The sequence below is a fragment of the Martes martes genome, assembly GCF_963455335.1.
Source record: "Martes martes genome assembly, chromosome: 11".
NCBI lineage: Eukaryota > Metazoa > Chordata > Mammalia > Carnivora > Mustelidae > Martes > Martes martes.
Window position 1 is genome coordinate 86772424 of NC_137899.1, and position 19453 is coordinate 86791876.

At 46.3% G+C, this 19453-nt stretch overlaps 1 long non-coding RNA gene across 1 annotated transcript in view; it reads right to left on the reverse strand.

The window, feature by feature from the left end:
• The window catches only part of LOC308352005, a 151338-nt gene that overhangs the window by 30412 nt on the left and 101473 nt on the right, over positions 1 to 19453 (reverse strand). Inside the window, exon 5 of the long non-coding RNA XR_013967624.1 lies at positions 6870 to 6927. This is a non-coding gene — a long non-coding RNA (uncharacterized lncRNA). The remainder of the gene's footprint in view (positions 1 to 6869; positions 6928 to 19453) is intronic.

Sequence of the window (19453 nt, forward strand, 5' to 3'; positions counted from 1 at the left end):
TGTAGTGATCCGAAGGGCCACATGCACCTGAATGTTTATAGCAGAAATGTCCATGACAGCCAAACTATGTTAAGAGCCTAGATGTCCATCAACAGATGAATGGATAAAGAAGATGTGGAATATATATACAATGGAACACTATGCAGCCATCAAAAAAGAAATCTTGCCATTTGCACCGACGTGGATGGAACTAAAGGGTATTATGCTGAGCAAAATAAGACAATCAGAGAAAGACAATTATCATATGATCTCTCTGATATGAGGAATTTGAGAGATAGGGTGGGGGTTGTGGGAGTAGGGAGGGAAAAAAAACAAACAAGGTGAGATCGGAAGGGAGACAATCCATAAGAGACTCTTAATCTCACGAAAAAAACTGAGAGTTGCTGGGGGGTGGGGAGGGAAGGATAGGGTGGCTGGACATTGGGGAGGATACGTGCTATGGTGAATGCTGTGAAGTGTGTAAGCCTGATGATTCACAGACCTGTACCCCTGGGTCAAATAATACATTATATGTTAATAAATAAATAATAGAAAAAAAATAACCACCTGCACGGGAGCATTTTGTTTGCTGAGGGAAGCTGTCACATGCCCCTGAGAATGCACGAATTAGGGGTGTTGTTCTCTAGGTTGTGAAGGGGTACACACAGCCAGAAACACCTGGAACTTCCCAAGGAGCTGCTGTTAGGAAAGGAAGCGGGTCCAGGTGGAAAAGTTATCGCACACAGGCTTCGTGCTCATGGAGGCATAGACAGTGTCTCTCTTCCTTTCCCACCTGTGCACACATGAGGCTGCCCCCCCCAGTCTAGTAGAGGGGAGAAACAGAGCGCCAGGTACAGGACTAGGCTGTGCTCTCTGCGACACTTATGCTAAGACACGTGCTTTCCAAGGAGTGTGTTAAAAAACAAAAGACAAAGAAGACTGAGGTTTAATACACATTTTTGAAAATTATTCAAGTGAAAGAAACTCTATGACCAGGTATATATGCACATATACATACACACACACACACACACACACACATGCATATATATATGTGTGTGTGTGTGTGTGCACGTGTATATATATATATATGTATGTGTGTGTGTGTGTGTGTGTGTGTGTATATGTCCTAGTACCCTTTATTTTGCCATATTATTTCTCGATTATACCTCAATAAAGGTAAAAAAAAAAAATCCCATTAAAACTTCTGGTGGAGTAAGTACTGTCTCCATGTCAGGATCAGTTCTGCCTCTTAATAGCTCTGTGGCCTTGTGCAAGCCACGGGGAACTCACTTTCCTTATCTGTAAATGGAAAAGGTTAAGGCAAATGTCCTCTAAACTTCCTTTCACTTACAAATTCACAAGCTTAAATTTATTTTCCAACTTATTTTCCCCTTCCAAGATCTTTGATCCTAATCCTACACTAATTTTGCCTTAAAAGGAAAAAAAAAATGGGAATAGGTGTGGAGGGGAGGCGGGAAGGCTTGTCAAGACAGATTCTCTCATTAACTTCCTGCTTTGTCCTGGACATTCACAGTCTTAAGAATAAGCAAGAAACAGGGGCGCCTGGGTGGCTCAGTGGGTTAAAGCCTCTGCCTTCGGCTCGGGTCGTGATCCCAGGGTTCTGGTATCGAGCCTCGCATGGGGGGGGGGGTCTCTGCTCAGCAGGGAGCCTGCTTCCCCCCCTCTCTCTGCCTGCCTCTCTGTCTACTTGTGATCTCTATCAAATAAATAAATAAAAATCTTTTTAAAAATTTTAAAAATTTAAAAAAATAAGCAAGAAACATAATGAACTCCCCATGTATTAATTCTAAACACTTGGCAATACCTGCGACATATTTTAAATTATAGAGATATTCCTCTTTTTCATAATTACATATTCGGCCACTTCTAAATCCAAAGACAGCTCTTTGCGCTCCAGAAAACAAAGAACCCTAAAGCAAAAACTAAACAAGAAAATAAGTTATGATTAACTATGGTATTGTTTCTTCCCCAATAAGGTGGTCAATGGAAAACTGGGTGTAGATATACATTTATTTGCCCCTTCAATGAGAGGTGCTGGATTTACCTTCTTCCAATTATTGGTGTAGACACACCCCAAATCCTGAAATCCTCTGGAATCTGTCTGCCTTAAATTTCCTACTGCGATAGCAAGATATACCACGTAGTCAGGAGACTCAGGAAATATATTCAGATATTCACGCTGAGAGAGTGGGGCAGGGGAGGGAGAATCTCAGGCAGACTCCCTGGTGAGCAGGGAGCCTGATGGGGGGCTCTGGCTCACGACCCTGAGATCATGACCCACGCTGAAACCAAGAGTAGGACGCTCAACCAACTGAGCCACCCAGGAGCCCTGGAGTTACACTTTCTAATTCTATTAAATCCCCTTTTCTTTCAGTAAGTGGTATTTTCCTTTCTGGCTATCCCAGTGAATCAACATAAAACAAAAAGCTTTTTCTGAAGCTTTATGTAAGCAACATCATTCAGAGCCAACTAGCGTTCAGGGACTGGTGATGGCTCATTCCCGACGGGGGTTAGGTAACTGCGGTCTTTCACACACTAGCCTCACTGAGCTTCCTTATAACGTGCACATTCTGCAGAACTGGGAGGACGGGGAGGGGGGTCGCTGGGTGATGGGCATTAAGGAGGGCACATGATGGAATGAGTACCGGGTGTTACACAAGACTGATGAGTCACTGACCTTCACCTCTGAAACTAATAATACATTATGTATATAACATATAAATTAACTGAATTTAAAGAAAAAAAATAAGACGGGGATGACAGTAATATCTATCTACCCTCATGCTCCACACCCAATGCTTGGCACACAGGGAACACTGAATGCTAGAAACGTCGTTGTTTTGTCATATGAAACGTCCCAAAAAATACAGACTAGATCTAAACAAATCCATCCCTGACTGTAATAAGCACAAGGAAAAGAACGTACTGAGAGTGTCACTGAGTAGCTCTGAAGGTGGCAACAACAGGGGCAAGTAGGGACCGCGCGCTTACAGGGGGCCACGCAGTTCACGTCCCTTGTTTCAGGACAACACCCACAGAATTGGACCGAAGCCCTGAACTTCAAACCTCGCAAACCCATACCATCCTTTGTTTCCTCTCTTACTGTTCACGTCTTCTGTTTCTTCTATTCGTGCTTTTGGAAGAAGTGCTTGGCTACCGGACGTGACTTCTTACACTCTTCCTGATCATTCTAGGTGCCCTGATAAAAGGAGTAATGGTTTCTATTTCCACTTCAGGTTCCCCTCTCAGAACAGGAATAAAGGAAGATGGCCAGAAAAACTGGGTGCGTAGGAAATATTTTTTTAAAATATGTACTATTCTTCTGGCTTGGGGTTTTAAACTCAGAGTATTTTATGTTCCCAAACACTGTTTCTATATCTGCCATAATTTGTCCCCCTGAACCATTAATAACATTCTTTTTGGCCATTCCCTGCAGCCAGTATGATCTTGCTCAGAACAGTCCATCTTCTACAATGGAGGGGAGAAGAGAACGGGGGTGGGGGGGACCAGGCTTTAGCTCCCTCTATGCACACTCTCACAGCTCTTGTTTAAAGGGACCAACATACACATTTTGGTGTTTTTTACCAGCTTCCAGGCACGCACGGTGTACTAGAAGCAGAGACGGAGAGAAAACTGGAGTATGTTGCCCTCCTTTATTATCTACAACCTTAGAAACAGTCCTCAAAAACAAGTGGATATTAGTTTTGTTTAAAAGAACCACACTAGGAGCACCTGGGTGGCTCAGTGGGTTAAGCCTCTGCCTTCAGCTCAGGTCATGATCTCAGGGTCCTGGGATCGAGCCCCGCATCGGGCTCTCTGCTCAGCAGGAGCCTGCTTCCCCCTCTCTCTGCCTGCCTCTCTGCCTACTTGTGATCTCTGTCTGTCAAATAAACAAATAAAATCTTTAAAAATAAATAAATAAAAGAACCACACTTTGTGGGGTGCCTGGGTGGCTCATAGGTTAAGCGTCCAACTCCTGATTTTGGCTCAGGTCATGATCTCAGTGTTGTGATCTCAGTGTCATGAGATCGAGCCCCACATTGAGCCCCACGTCGAGAGCCCTCTGGGCTCTGCACTGGGTGTGGAGACTGCTGAAGAGTCACTCTCTCCCTCACCCCCTGCCCAGCTCGTGTGCATGATTTCCCTCTCTCTCTCTCTAAAAAAATAAAAAAGTAAAAAAGTGAAGAGCCACTTTGCACACTAAAATCTTTATGATTTCTTTATAAATAAACTTGCCTCTGATATCAACAATAAAAATTTTGCTAAAATAAGCACTGCACAGAAGTCACTATGATATTCCAATTTGGACTTCAAAATAAAGCAGCAACAGATTTTACATTCCTGTGTTCCAGCACTAGATTTATAACTACAACCAAATGTATCGCCCATTTAACAAACCAAGCTGCAAACCTAAACCATTTTAAACTAAAGTTCTTAACTATCCTGGAAGAGTGCATTATCATTCCCAAAAGTTTCAAATGGACCTTGGCTTACTGGGAGTTTTACTAAACTACCAATTTGTGGTCCTGTTAGGAACACATGAAGGGAAGGAATCTAGTTCTACCATGAAGTCCTTTTCCCCATGAGGCATCAGCTTCTGACTGGGTGATGGGCTATGAATACTCTTCAGTTCATTAGACGCGGAGCTGGAGAGTCTAAGAATGCTGCAGGGGTCTAGGGGAGTGAGTTCAGTACATTCCAACATACCTGTGCACAGGTAAGCACTTACCTGTGCACCATGAAAGCTTAAGGTCCTAAAAATGACAACTTGATAGACTTCAGAATGGAAAAACGCTGCAACTCTACATCTGAGCCAGCAGGTGTCTCTCTGCAGCCCACGACACCAACCAAAAAGAACAGGATACAGAAGAGCCCCCCACCCCCGTAATTCTGTGATCCCGTGAACCACAGATGAGCATGAACTGTGAGATGAGACCACCAGAAAAGGCAGGTTTCTGAGAAACTGAATATGGGGACCTAAGCAGATACAGGAATTAATGAAAAGTGTTACTTTTTGAAAATTACATTTACTAGGCAGGATCTAATAGCACAGAGAGATCTGTTTCAGTCAAAATGGTAAAATGATTCTCAGCTCTTGGTCAGGAGAGGAAGGTCCAAGTTCAAACAAAGAGCAATGAGAAGTGAATGGTACGTGAAAAACAGAAACACAAGCTTAGTTACAAAAGGAAGGAGAGGGGCGCGCCTGGGAGGCTCAGCGGGTTGAGCACCCGACTCTTAATTTTGCTTCAGGTCATAATCTCGAGGTCCTGGGATCGCTGTCCCCGACCTGGAGGCGGGCTCAGCACTGAGTCTGAGTTTCCTCTCCGCTACATGCACACACTCTCTCTCGCTCTAAAAATAAATAAATGAATTTAATTAAAAAAAAAAAAACAAGAACAAAAGGAAGGAGAGAGTTTTGCATATAAAGAACTAAAATAAGGCAAGTCTGAGGGAGTATTTAGGGGTAACAGAGACTTGTGCAAGTTACTACAGAACATGGAAAGGGAGAAAACACGTGCCCCTGCCACTGGTCAAAGTACCCCTGACCAGTAGTATATGGAACCTATTCTGTAAGTAATCAGGAGCAGCAGAGATGAAAGAAGCAAAAAAAAAGAGAAAAAAGGAAAAAAAGGAAATTGTATCACAGCTCCCAACAGTACAGGTATTATTTTCGGAAACCATACATCCGCAGATACAAGTGTGTGTGCTGGGTCCTCACATGACACCCAACTCCTTCCTGGGGGCTTCCAGCACAGAGGTCTGGGAGCCACGACATATGGAGTGCAGCACCAGTGCCCACCTCTCTCAAGGTGACAATGCCATCTGTAACACCTCCAAACAGAAAAGCAACTTCCAGGGGCACCTGGGTGGCATAGTCGGTTAAGCACCTGACTCTTGATTTCCGGCCAGGTCATGATCTTGGGCTCATGACACTGAGCCCCACGTCAGGCTCCGCCTCAGCTCAGAGTCTACTTAAGATTCTCTCTCCCTCTGCCCCTCCCCCACCTCATAAATAAATAAATCTTAAAAAAAAAAAAAAAAAGGTAACTCCCAAAGGTAATAACCTAAAATCCCAGAAGGGAAATGTGACAAAACATAAATGACAGAGTACTGAAAGTAAACTATGTAAGTTGGAGGGAAGGGGATGCATTGTGAACACCATTTAGAGAAATGTCTAACTTGACCTAATAAGACTGGGGGCCCCACTCCCGGCATCTCCTCTGGGTCCCGAACCAAGCTGACGTGTTGAGGGAGAGGAGCCAGGGGGAGACAGAAGAGCTGAACTGAGAGGGAAGGTGAGATACAGATCAGGAGACCCAAACCTCCCCAGAACAAGGCAGAAAGGCAGAAATTGTGCGGCTCCAGAGAGCTGGACACAGGGGAGGACAAAGGTGAGAGGTGAACTTTGCAATCTCATTCCCCAAATGACAAGGAGCTGTTTCTATAAGAATGTTTGTAAAAGCTTGTTTTGCTCAAAACGGAAATGGATCTGACACTGAAAAGGTCATCATGAATGAATGCTCAAAATCAAAGATGAATGGGCGCTCAAACACTCTAGGTGCTGCTCAAAGATGAAGACAGCAAGTTTCTCAGGCCAGCGTTAACAGGTCCCACAGAATTTACCAGTGATGGAAAAAAGAAGAAAACAATTTGCCAATGATGTTCCCAACGGCTTCAGGAGCAGAGGGTTTGTTTTTGTGGGGTACTTTTTGGTTGGATGCCTGGTCTGTTTGGGGCTCAGGCACATTTAAAAGAACTTCCCAAGAGCAAACACATGGTTCACAATGTGCCAGGTACTCTTGTAAGGACTTCACAAATACGACAGGTTACTGTATACACAACCCCTGCTCATTTCAGTTACCTACCTGTTCAGTGGCTCACTCTGTTCCATGGGAAAGTGCCGCTGTTTCTTCCACTTTTCTCCTGAGAAAGATGAGGAAAACACAGAAGTCATAAATGCACACATGTGTTGCATATCATTGTTTGACATCTTTCGAACTCAGGAGCACCCAAAGGGCTTCCTGACACCTTAGTCAATTACTTCAGCTGCGTCGTTTTCCGAAGTCCCCAGGCAGAACCATTAAGACGGTATCACCATACATTTAGATAGTAGATTTGGAAAACAGATACTTTACGGTTTCAAAGGAAATCAACATGCCGTATTAAAAAAGTTAGATGCAGGGGCACCTGGGTGGCTCAGTGGGTTAAGCCTCTGCCTTTGGCTCAGGTCATGATCTCAGGGTCCTGGGATCAAGCCCCGCATCGGGCGCTCTGCTCTGTGGGGAGCCTGCTTCCCCCCTCTCTCTCTACCTGCCTCTCTGCCTACTTGTGATCTCTGTTGTCAAATAAATAAATAAATAAAATCTTAAAAAAAAATGCGTAGGGAAACAATTTAGAACAAGGTTCTCCTTGACTCTGAATCCTTCTACATTTATCATGCCTTTTCAAACTACATTCCCTCTTAAGTTCTTTTTTTTAGGTGGGCACAGCCTTTCTGTGGGCGGGGGGGGGGAATAATTGCAGTTCTAAGGGCAGAAACAACTGGTGATATAGCGATCAGAGATTTACTTTTTTTTTTTTTTTAGATTTTATTTATTTACTTGACACAGAGAGAATGCACAAGCAGGGGCAGCAGCAGCAGAGTAGCAGGCTCCCCACGGAGCAGGGAGCCTGACACAGGGCTGGATCCCAGGACCCCGGGATCATGACCTGAGCCCAACTGCTTCACCGACTGAGCCACCAGGTGCCCCATATCACAGATTTACTTAATTTTTTTTTAAATGACAATGGGAAAGCAATCATCAAAAAAGAGGGTACTGCCTAGGGAAGGTGGCTGCTCAGAGCATTGTCGCCAGGTGACATTTACCTCTGGGAATTCAGGACTGTCTTTCAAATCTCTTGCATCCAAAAGTCTATCGCACTAAATTTCCAGAAATGAATCCAGTACTGATTCAAGCTAACAAAGCTCATAAAAGACTGATGTATAAAGCTATAATACCTTTATATTCACATACAGTGAAAACTGTCATTGCCAGTCTGGACACTCGCTCCATCCAGCTTGACCAATATATTATAGTTCTCTAGTCAACAGGTATTTCCTGAAATCCCAGGTCCAGGCAACTTACAGGAAGGTGAAAGGTCAAGCCAAATCAACTGAAGCTTGTTCAGCAAACATATCAGAGCAATCATAACCTCAAAGCTATTGGCCTCCAACACTCCCCTCCAGACAAGTGTTCTCCTATCTCCTACCTCCTAGTCCAGGCTCCATCAACCGTCTCCTGGACAAACTCAAGATACTCCCACGTACTCCCAGTTTCCACACTTTCCCTTCCAGGCCATTAACCACAGTGTGTCCCAAGTATACAGCCAAAGATAGAAAATAGCTCATGGCCCAGCCTGACTCAAACCCATTCAGTGCTGTACATTGGGCTCATGATAGAGGCCCAAAAAGCTGCCCGGAAGGCCTCGCTCTGGCTCCACGCACCTGCCCAGCTTCCTCCAGCACCACTCGCCCTGCCACCCTCATTCACTGCAGCCACGCTGGTCTACTTTCACTCTCTTGAATGTGCACAATCCCTCTGCACCTCAGAGAGTTTGCATACCTCATTTCCTCTGCCTGGAAATTAATACACAATATTCTGCCCCTTCCCCCCTCAAAGCACACACTTGCCTAGTAACTGGCAGATCCTACCTTGAATATGACCGGACCCCAAGACTGGGACAAATTCCCTTATCTGAAGCTCCCACAGCATCTTGATCTCCTCTGTAGCACTTACCAATAACAGCTTATAATCGCACATGTATGTGATTATTTATGGGTATTTCTCCCATTAGAGTAGTAAGAAGCTCCATGCAGGTGGACACTGGGCTCAGTTTATGAGCACGTTCTACAAGAGTGGACATGCAAGAGAGATTTTATCAAAGGAAAAAGAATGGCTTTGGGCTGTAAGAACCTGCTGCATCCATCTCCGAAACAGAAACCATTCTGCCAGGCAGACCATATGGCTTCCCTGACTGGCCCCACCCTCCCCAGCGTGTCCTCCCACACCTGCAACAGCAATAATCACGTGGGCACCGTCTACACTCACTTCGGTAGCACTACTACTACCGTGACTTCCATGGCCACAATAAATCTCGCGATACTAAAAAAGCAACTAGCACAAAGTTCGAGATACATTTGGGTAGCAACTCCGCACAGAGGGCTTGTGGCAGTGGGTTACTAAGAAACGCTATAAACAAAAGGGAAAACATAAACTGTGGCCAAAGGAAGCCCTCGATGAGAAAACACCGGCAAACAAATACATAGGCACACGCGCGTGCACACAAACACCCAAAGTGCAGCCCTTGGAGGAGGGGGGCACCAAGGCTGAGTGTGCGTGGGATCCTGCCACGAGGGCTGGTAGCAAGAAAGTGCGAAGACTCCCGAAGAAGGCCCCAGATGCTGCTCTTGTGCTTCCTCCCCGGGCCCTGGCGCACAGGGGACCTGCTGTGCACTGTGTGAGTCTCCCATTTGCCTTACAAATCAACAATTAGCCGGCATTTCCTAACATACTGCGTACAATGCTTTCAATGGCTCACAGCTGTGCTTAATATTTTAAAGATGTTCTCCTAACATTTCAGTCCTCTTATGTGATGTGAATGAGAACAGTACTGGTGGGAAGAAGTCCCACAATGCCCTTGGGTCTAAATTCACGTCTAGTCATGGCGCTGGGAAAGGGGCACTTCACTCAGTCATTTCATAAACACGATGCTCCTCGAATAAGCCAGGCACTGTTCTAGGTGCTGCGAACACAAGACGAACAGGACAAAATCCCTTCTTCTCAAGGAAGTAATATTCTAGGAGGAGCCAAACAATGAACACATATTAAGTAAAACATAAAATATGTCCAGTGGGGGAGGGTGGGAAGGGGAGATTAAATTTTAAATAGGGTAGTCAAGGAAATCCTCAATGAGAAACTGACATATGAACAAAGTCCTAAAGAAAGTTTGGGAAGGAGTTTTATAGATAAATTGAGAAACACAGTGCCAGACAGAGGAAACAGCAAGTACAAAGGCCCTGAGGCAGAAGTGTGGCCGGTCTGAACTGGGATATGCAAGGGAGATGGTAAAAGGATAAGGGGTCAGAGAGGTAAGCAATGGGACTCTTAAGGCTCTATAGGCCTTGGACTTTTAATCTGAGAGCCCTAGAACACAACTGAGATGTCTGAGGCAGAGGCGAATATGATCTGGATGCTATGGTGAAGACAGAATGAAGAGAAAGCAAGAGGGAGACAGCAAGACCAGTTAGTGGGCTCCTGAAATAATCCAGGCAAGAGTGCCTCCAGCCTCTAATCTAGAACAGAGCAGTGACAGGTCTTCTAAAAAAGAATCTGATGGATTCTCCAGGGTCCTTGAAGGAAGTGCCCTGGGATTTCACTTTAACTCCTGCAAGGACTGATTCTAGTCTTAGTCCTTGTCTCACTAAGAGGGTTTTTTGGTTTTAATTCTTCCTTTCATAAAAGAAAACTCAGTAGATGTTTATCTATATACAAGTAACATACGGTCATCACAGACAGTGGGGGAAAAAAATCAAATACAAAAAAAGAATCTTTGCATCACTTGATGAAAGAACACCAAACAGACGTACTTTTAAAAACCAGACTTGGGTCAGTATGATCTAACCCTGACATTTGTCAGCTGCACCAGTCTGAGTTCAAACCAGAAAAAAAAAAAAAAAACGCTTGGCACATCACTGAGGAAGCCACACTTTTTTTTTTTGCAGACTTTTCCCCCGACAAACCCATGATGATAATGTGATGTAAAGTAAAAAGTGGACACGATGAATTCCTAAAAATTTTTGAAAATTTTAAGTAAGTACTCTTTTTATTCTCTCCTCTCTGGTTAAGGGTGGGGTGCGGTGGGAGGGAGCAAGGCCTAGCTGTTGGCATGGAAACCATTCTGCCCCTGGGCAGAGAAGCAGCGCTAAGCTGGCAGTCAGCCAGCCAGGGGCCAGCACCCGGGCAGTAAACAAACCCCTGCCCATCCCTAAACAGGGCTCCAAGGTTTGGTCAAACGCCGTCAGTGGGCCTGGTCTCTAGCTGCAAACAAAATTAAACTCTGACTGCCAGCATTTAACACCTACAGCTCATACGCCTCATCTGTTCAGCTTTTCTCAAAGTGTGCAGGTGAATCTCTCACTGCCAATCCACTACTGTCACGGCCCCTCTAAAGCAGCGTTTTCTCCAACTGTGAGGCACACAGGGATTGCCTTGGGGGTCTGTTCAAATGCAGATTCAGTCTTGCTACCTCTGGGTGGGGCTGGAGATGCTGCACGCGCTTCTGGTAGGCTCTCCGGTGGTGATGCCCCTGCGGCTGGTCTGTGGACCACAGGCTGAGAACGCAGTGGTCCAGTATTTACCATCCTGTCACCGTCCCCGCGGCCCTCTATTTCCTTTGTAAGTACCAGTGACAGAGCCTGAGACGTGGCCATTTACGACTCTGCCCTTCATCGTGGGGGATAATGAAATCTCAGCAACAGGCAGCCTTCCCGAGGCATCGTCTGCTAACGGATCTGATCGGAAACTCCCATCTGACCAACCATGTAAGGGACTCTTTCTCTTCTTCCTCGCCTTCACTCATCCCCTTCCCACGAGGAGGAAGGGTCCCCACAAAGGACCACCACTATAGGTAGGCTACAGGCTTCAGCATGAGGGGAGGGTGTGGAAGAACCGAAATTGCTCAACATTTTCTAACACGTCCGTTTTTAGTGAAGAAGCTAATCCACAGACAATTGTGGCATTGGCTGAGAACGCACGGAATTCTCCTCACGAGGCGGGGGAGGAGCGGGTGGCCTGGGCTGCTTCAGGCACAGGCACTACTGGTTTCTAGAACAAGCCCTAGAGGGCGCTTCCACAGGACCGGATCCCTCCACCTGCTGGTAGAGGGGTCTCCTGGGGTGTACACAGGGGTAACACACATGGCCAGATCGCTCCTTCGGAAGATAACTGATATTTCCTAATCACAGATAATTCATGTGAAAGTATAAGCCAAGCCAGAGCACGCCCCTGTCAGCCCTGAGCCCTGAGCTAGTATTTGAGCGTGTCCTCTAATTTTGATTACCATTTCACAGGTATGTATTTCTTTATTAGTCTGTTTCTAAAGAAGAAGATAATAGCGGTGAGATCGTTTGAAAAAAAAAGACACTTTCTGTAGGGTAAGGATCCCCTGTACATGCATGAAAAAGGCCTACTTGTTTCTCTGAAACCCGAAGATGACCAAAAGGAGATGAGGCTGTGGGAAAGAGGAGACCATAGGGACCAGGGAAGCAGAGGAGACGGGGACTCACAGCCCTGAGTGCACCCCCCTCCCCCGTCAGGAATCCTGTAAAAAGCCCCTGGGGAAGGAACCGGGCAGAAAGGCGTCACGGGACAGGAGAGTACGGGGGCAATGCCGCTCGGAGATCTACCGCATCAATCCAGGAGATGGCAGTCACTGGTCTGCAGACTCTGAAAGGACGAACCAGAATTGTCGTTGCTTATATTAAGGAAACAAACTATTCACCAAAATCTCTTGGAAGGGATAAATGAAGATATACACAGCTTGGAGCAAGATTTAAAGAAGCAAAATATCACTTACATACAAAGGCATGTGGCAAAGAGCAGACAGGCTCATTCCACGCTGCTGCTGCGGCTTAAACCCAACGTGAGAGAGAAAAGAGATCAGACTTGGCACAATATAAGGCAAAATTTCCTAACACAAGACACTTCTCGGCCACATTTCTGTTTTGGCCAAGTAGTGAGCACCTGTCGAGACGGAGACAGCCTCATCCTGCCACCCAGCCGCTCCCCACCACTGCACACCACAACCGAGCCAGGTGGCAGGTGGTCCCCGAACCCAGCTTCGGAACTCAAGACCTCACAAGGGCTGTGCCTAGAATGGCTCCTGGTTTCTGGGCCATCCCGACTGGAAACCTCGGCTTCCTCGTAACCTCCGTAAGTCCTGCGCTGTCTCTCTTCTAAGGGCAGGTGCACAGCCTGCCCCATGTCCACGGAACTTCCCGCAAACGCACTCTGCTGTGCACGCCCAGACCAGGCGGCCTCTGCGGGCAGCATCCCAGGGACTTACCTGTGTACCTGCAGCACCAACCGGAGCGGCTGCGCCCAGTGTGCAGGTGAAAACTGGAGGAAGGCAGAGGACAGGGGAGGAGGTGAAGAGAAGCTGCTGCCCAAATTATTATCTGTTACGTTTATTATAGAAGGACTTTTGATACTGAGAGGACAGGCAGTCTGCATGAACCTATTCTATGGGGAAAGACAAGAATTACTGTGACATTCCTAAGACATATTATTTATGTATTTTTTTAAAGATTTAATTAATTAATTTATTTGAAAGAGAGGGAGGGAGGGAGGGAGAGCAAGAGGGAAAACCAGGCTCCCCACTGAGCAGAGAGCCCAACACAGGGCTCGATTCCAGGATCCCAAGATCATGACCTAAGCCAAAGGCAGATGGTTAACCGACCAATTAAGCCACCCGGGTGCCCCTGTATGTTTTAATCTAATTATTATTTAATCTAGTAATTTGTCTAGAAATAGTCCTCAAATTTTGTTTTTGCTTATGTAGATAAGTGCACATATGTACTTGTTATTTAATAATACAAATAATTTCCTTACAAGTTTGCACATAAAAAAAGAATCTTTCATAGTTATTCAGAAACCCACAGAAAATGGTCCAGGGTATTTCCCTAAAGTTTGGAATATATCTATCATTAAAGCAGGTCAGAGGCCACAACTGGCAAAACACCTCAGCAATGCTTTATAGGCGTTTCTGTTAAAATTCTGCATACCAGAAAGCAAATGATGTCTTCAAACTTTCCCTAATTCATGCAAGCCTTTACCTTAATTACCAATAAATACAAAAAGGGAATTTCTTTTTTATCCCCCCTTTTTAAAAGATTTACTTACTCACCTAAGAGAGAGAGCAAGAGAGCACACATGCATACGTAGGAAGTTAGAGAGAGAATCCCAAGCAGGCTCCCACATCCAGCATGAAGCCTGATACAAGGCTCAATCCCATGACCCTGAGATCGTGACTAGAGCCAAAACCGAGAGTCAGACACCCACACCAAGCCACCCAGGCACCCCACAGATAAAGGAAATTTCATTTCACCTCTTATTCTTGTTTTCTTAAGAATCTTCACCCAAGGGATGCCTGGGTGGCTCAGCTGGTTAAGCATCTGCCTTTGGCTCAGGTCATGATCCCAGGATCCTGGAACGGAGCCCCACATCAGGCTCCGTGTTCAGTGGAGGAGCCTGCTTCTCCCTCTGCCTGCTGCTCCCCCCGCTTATGCACCTTCTCTCTCTCTGACAAATAAATAAAACATTGGGAAAAAAAAAGAATCTTCACCCAAGTTAATTGACTTCTTACCCTACCACTGGCAATACTCAAAAACATGACAAGTCTATGCTCTGTGGTCACTTACAGGAAGGGACATTCTGACTGGGACTTCTCAGGGGAGTGACAGACAGGTGAATAAATCTGGGAACTACGGGAGGGTTGCTAATAACAATAATTACCATCTGGAAAGATTTCCATAACCTGCACCACACCTTTCTCAAAAGAACACATGACAACAGGTAAATGCACACCTGGGACCAGAAAACTGTCCCACAAAGCCTGGCTCTGCATCAACACCGCCCCGGGGTCGAGTGTCCTCCCTCCTCCTCCTTCTCCCTCACAGAAAGCCACAAACACATCCCCACCTTCACCTCCCCGACATCCCGCTACCTTCAGTCCCACTGTGTTTCCTGTGGTGCCGCCCTAGGTGGGGAGAGGATGGTTTTTGGACTCTGCAGGTGCCTCATTGGCAACCCAGGCGGCTCTGGGACCAAGGAGTGACAAAGTGGCCGCAGCCTCCTCCTAGGGGGTGGAGAGCCGTCCCGTGTCCTTTATTATGGAGGGAAGCACCGTGGACCTTCTCCATAACGAGAACCTTAGAAGCTGGTGAAGGTCTTTAGTTCTACTCATGAGACCGAAAAAAAGGGCTCTGAGATACAGATTTCAGAGGCATTAGCCCAAGTTTTCTGGCCTGACATGGAGTCACATGATAGGATAAAGTTCTTCCGGCGGTTCTTTTTTTTACGGAATGTCCTAGATTTGTGAAGTGGAAAAGGGCAGGGTGGCGCGGCAAGCTGGCCAGATGCTGATTTCATCATATCGGCTCTCCAGTGGCAGTGAGAGGCGGCTGGTGCCGGGTGACGGGGAACGCGGGTCTGTCCCCAGGCCAGGGTGCCCGTGCAGAGCCCTGGGGACCGCAGCGCCCAACCAGCACACAGGCTGAGCGACAGGATGTCTGGTGGTTACTCTTGATCTGGGGCCGTTCGCAGATACGGTGTCATTTTCAAAACAAGACTGTTCTACTTTTAATTTTGCCAGTTCTTCCTTATAACTTGAGCAAACGACAGGGGAAATAAAGCGGCAGCATCGCACATGGCCTTCTGCGGCCTTGGCCATTCCTCGGCCAGCCACGCTGGCGCAGGACACTTCTCCTTCGGCGGGCTCATCAGGAGGCCAGCTACAGGGCAAAGGCCCCCAAGCGCCAGTCCCGCATGTGGAAGCCCGGTTAGGTAACTAGAAAGAACTGACCCAGTACCTACCTATCCCTACAACAGGCCTGCGTTCCATAAGCCGAGACAGAAACAGGAGAAAAGGAAGGACTCTCCAAGCCCCGCGTGGTTTCTCTCACAGGCGCTGCTGGGCAAGGTGTGACTATTCCGGTCAAGTCACTTTCTGAGCTCAGCTCTGCCCCAGGAGACTTCCCCAGGCCTGAGAAGCCCTCCTTCCACAGCATCCTGGACTGCCTCCCACGGGAGAGGGGCTGATGCACGCCTGTTCTCATACTCGGGAACTCAGAGCAGACCTGCTCTACCGACAGCACTTCACCAGGACAAGGGATGAAGTGCCACGTAGAGTAAAAAGAAAATCCAAACAAAACAGGAACTAGTAACTGAAGGTCACACCGACCCCATGTTACAGGCACCGGCCTCACCCTCGTCCCCAGGATGCAGACAGCAGGCGCCCATAGGTAGAAGCACCCGCAATAGGTCCCCGTGCACAGAGGGGGTCTCTATCCCTGCCTACAAGAACCAACAGAACATTCCAGGGCACTTCCGGGAGGGCCCTGCTGCAGACCCTGAAACTGGGGCACCACACAGGGAGCCTACAGTTCATCAGCAAGACGTTGTACACTGTGTCCCTGGGCTTGGGAGAAACGAGCACCAGTGCGATACCAGCCAAACTTGAGAAAACAAATCAACGGGGCTGGGGGGGGGGGTGTGCTCCCCTAGAGTTGGGAAAGAGAGAACATGAAAGACGAAAATGTTTGTTTCTCTATTTCTCCCACTGAGAATGGAAAGCAGTGACCAGGAAGCACTGGTAAGGCGGAGGGAGGGGGATGACCCCAGTCTCAAGCAGGAACAGAGAGTTCACATAAGCCTGGGTGTGTACTTGCTTCCACTCCCGCCCACCCACGGTTCCTGGGGCAAACAAATTCTTGGCTGAGCAGGTATGTGTGGGAGGCCTGATTTATTTTCCAACCAGTAGAGCTTTGCCCAGAATTACTTAATCAGAAAATTTCAAGGTCATACATTCAAATATGATGCTATACCGCCTTACAAAAGAAGGAACTCTGGGGTTTGTGGAGCAGGAGGGTGGGAATGTGAATGTGGGAAAGGAGGACTTACTCATCTCATTTTGATTTAGCTTCTTAACCACTCTTCCTTTACAGCTACTCTGTATTCTCAGAAAATAGAAACACTGGAAAAATGCATAGCTGAAAGAAGTAACAGCTAATCTTCACCTAATGCTTACTCTATGGCAGGCCCAATTCTAAATGTTCTACATGTATTCACTTATTTGACCTTCGGCAATCCTTTGAGGTGAGTACTAGTTATCATTAAAATCTGTATTTACAGATGCATACAGAGGTTAAATGACTTGCCCAAGGACCAACAGTCACCAATAGTTGTGCTGTGCACTGGGGTGCTCTGTACTATACTTCCCCCCTCTCCGTGTTCTGTTCTTCTGGCCCTCAAAAAGGCAAAATTGTAACAAGAACTCTTTTCCGTTATGGTATATCTAGTTAACCACCCCCTTCCTGTAGAGTTTTCTTTAAGCGACTTTCCTGAGAGGAACATTAGAATATTATCAGAGCCAGTCCCCACCTTAAAGTACAATTAGGACAATACTAACCCTGCTTGCTTAGAAAGCCATATAAGCTGGAAAAGTCCCAAGGCTCAAACCACAGTTCCCTTTACACGCTTCCCGATTAGAAAGTAGTTCTAGGCAAAGCTTTGATCCTTGTTAAAATGTGAAAGTTCTGGGATGTGCACACTTAAGGCTGTTACCAGTTTGTGGGAAAAGTTGCACTGTTATCTTTTTACGTGTAGTTCAATGATAAGAAGGAAGGTGGTTTCCAGGCGTCCAAGTCCCTGCACCAGGGCTGACTGGTTCACTGCTGGGCGCCTAGAACTCTCCAGGACCTGCACTTTGCAAAGGTGCTGGATAGCACCAGCGGGGGAGAATGAACGGATGAATGAATGGCTATCACTGGTTCAGAGGCCAGGTGTCTGGCAAATGTGTGGGGCGGGTCTGCCCAAGTTGAGCAGAGTTATCACTAGGAAGGTGTAAATGGGAACGAGTGAATCACTGTCTGACTGTAAGCACTTTCAAGGAAACCTCAGGCATGTTTAAATCTACAAAAATCATCCTTTTTTGAGATTATGAATGGATTACATTTTTAAATGTACATAGAGCTCATTTACTAGTAAAGAAGGCTATCTGTTTAAGACAATAGTGATATCTACACTATTTTTTTACACTATTTTTGCATAAAGTTTTCCTCCCCAAAAAAGGTGAAGTGCCCTAGAATATCATTTCTCCTCCCTAATGTTCTCACACCTGAGACCTAAACATCTTCAAAGGCCTCCTCAAATGTCTTCTCTTCCAGGAAGCCTTCCCTAATTTTCTGGCCAGAAGAGGTCCCTTCCCCACGTGTGCCCGACAGTACTTTGTTCTCTGTGTACGCAAACTCACCTTCTCAACTGGAGTATTTTTTCTCATCTGTGATGACCTAGTTGCCCCAACTTTCTCTGTCTTCCACAGGAAACCATTCTTCCTAGCATAAATCAGTATCAGACGAACGTTTCTAAAAAGGGCATTTCTGTGGAAGTGCTTCACAGATACCACCATCTGTGTCTCCTGTTTGAACGGATTTTAGGTATTTTTAAAAAGCTGTAGTTGTTTTAAATGACATGGTAATGGTTAAATGACATGGTAAACTCTCATGTACGGCAGGTTACACCTAATGGCCCCGTCTGGGGGACCCACATGGCCCCCACAGCAGGCTCCTGGGCCACCCATCCCTCCGTCCGTGCACGCATGGACTTCTTGGAGATGTGACACGAATATGGGAAGTCTCAGCCCTGCCTCGGTCTCCTGTGGTCTCCCGTGCAGTGGTCCAAGGGAACACGCCAGTAAAACCACACCCAGTGCAGGCCTCCATTGCAGGCCTCCAATGCACGCCGGGCGGGGCTCAGGGGCGTCCTCATGGCCTTGTTTTCACCGCAGTCAAAAAGTCCTTTGTGATAATATCCTACTTGAGAGAGGGTAAATATTTATTCTCAGAATTAGAGGTTTCCTGTATGACTTCTGATTTATGATAAGGAATGTACGCAATTGTTTCCATAGGTTTCGGTACAGGGTCAGGGCTCTGAGACAAATATTCCCTACCTCAGGCTGGTGCAAGTGAAAAGCATCCTGGAACTCCAAGGCAAGTTATTTAAAAACAAAACACACACATACACACAAACCCTGTTATAATTTGTGAGCAATTACCTGGTAAGAGCAGATTTCTTAAATATGTTGCATTTAAAGCAAAGGGTACAATTTTATTAAACACAGAAGCTGATGGGAATACAGCTATTACCACAGTTACTATCAACACCAGATTTAAAGGTTTCTTTTTTTTCATTAAGAGCCTCACTGTTCTGACTCTTAAGGAAAAAATTATACGTGCAGGGGACGCCTGGGTGGCTCAGTTGGTTAAGTGACTGCCTTCAGCTCAGGTCATGATTCTGGAGTCCCAAGATCGAGTCCCACATCTGGATCCCTGCTCTGCAGGGAGCCTGCTTCTCCTTCTGACCCTCTCCCTTCTAAGGCTTGCTCTCACACTCTCACTCTCTCAAAATAAAATCTTTAAAAAAAATTATATGTGTAGACTTCAAAAAATTTATACTAGTCCTATATCACTTTATCTGTTTCACATGGTAGAGTTTTGTATAAAATTTTATTTGAACAGGGAATTCCCTGCCCCCACCAAAACCTGGAAACTTCTGTCAAAGGTGTTTCTCAAACAGCAGTCCGTGGAATGGCTTTGGTGGACCTGGATAAGCTTTTTTAACATACGGATTCCTGG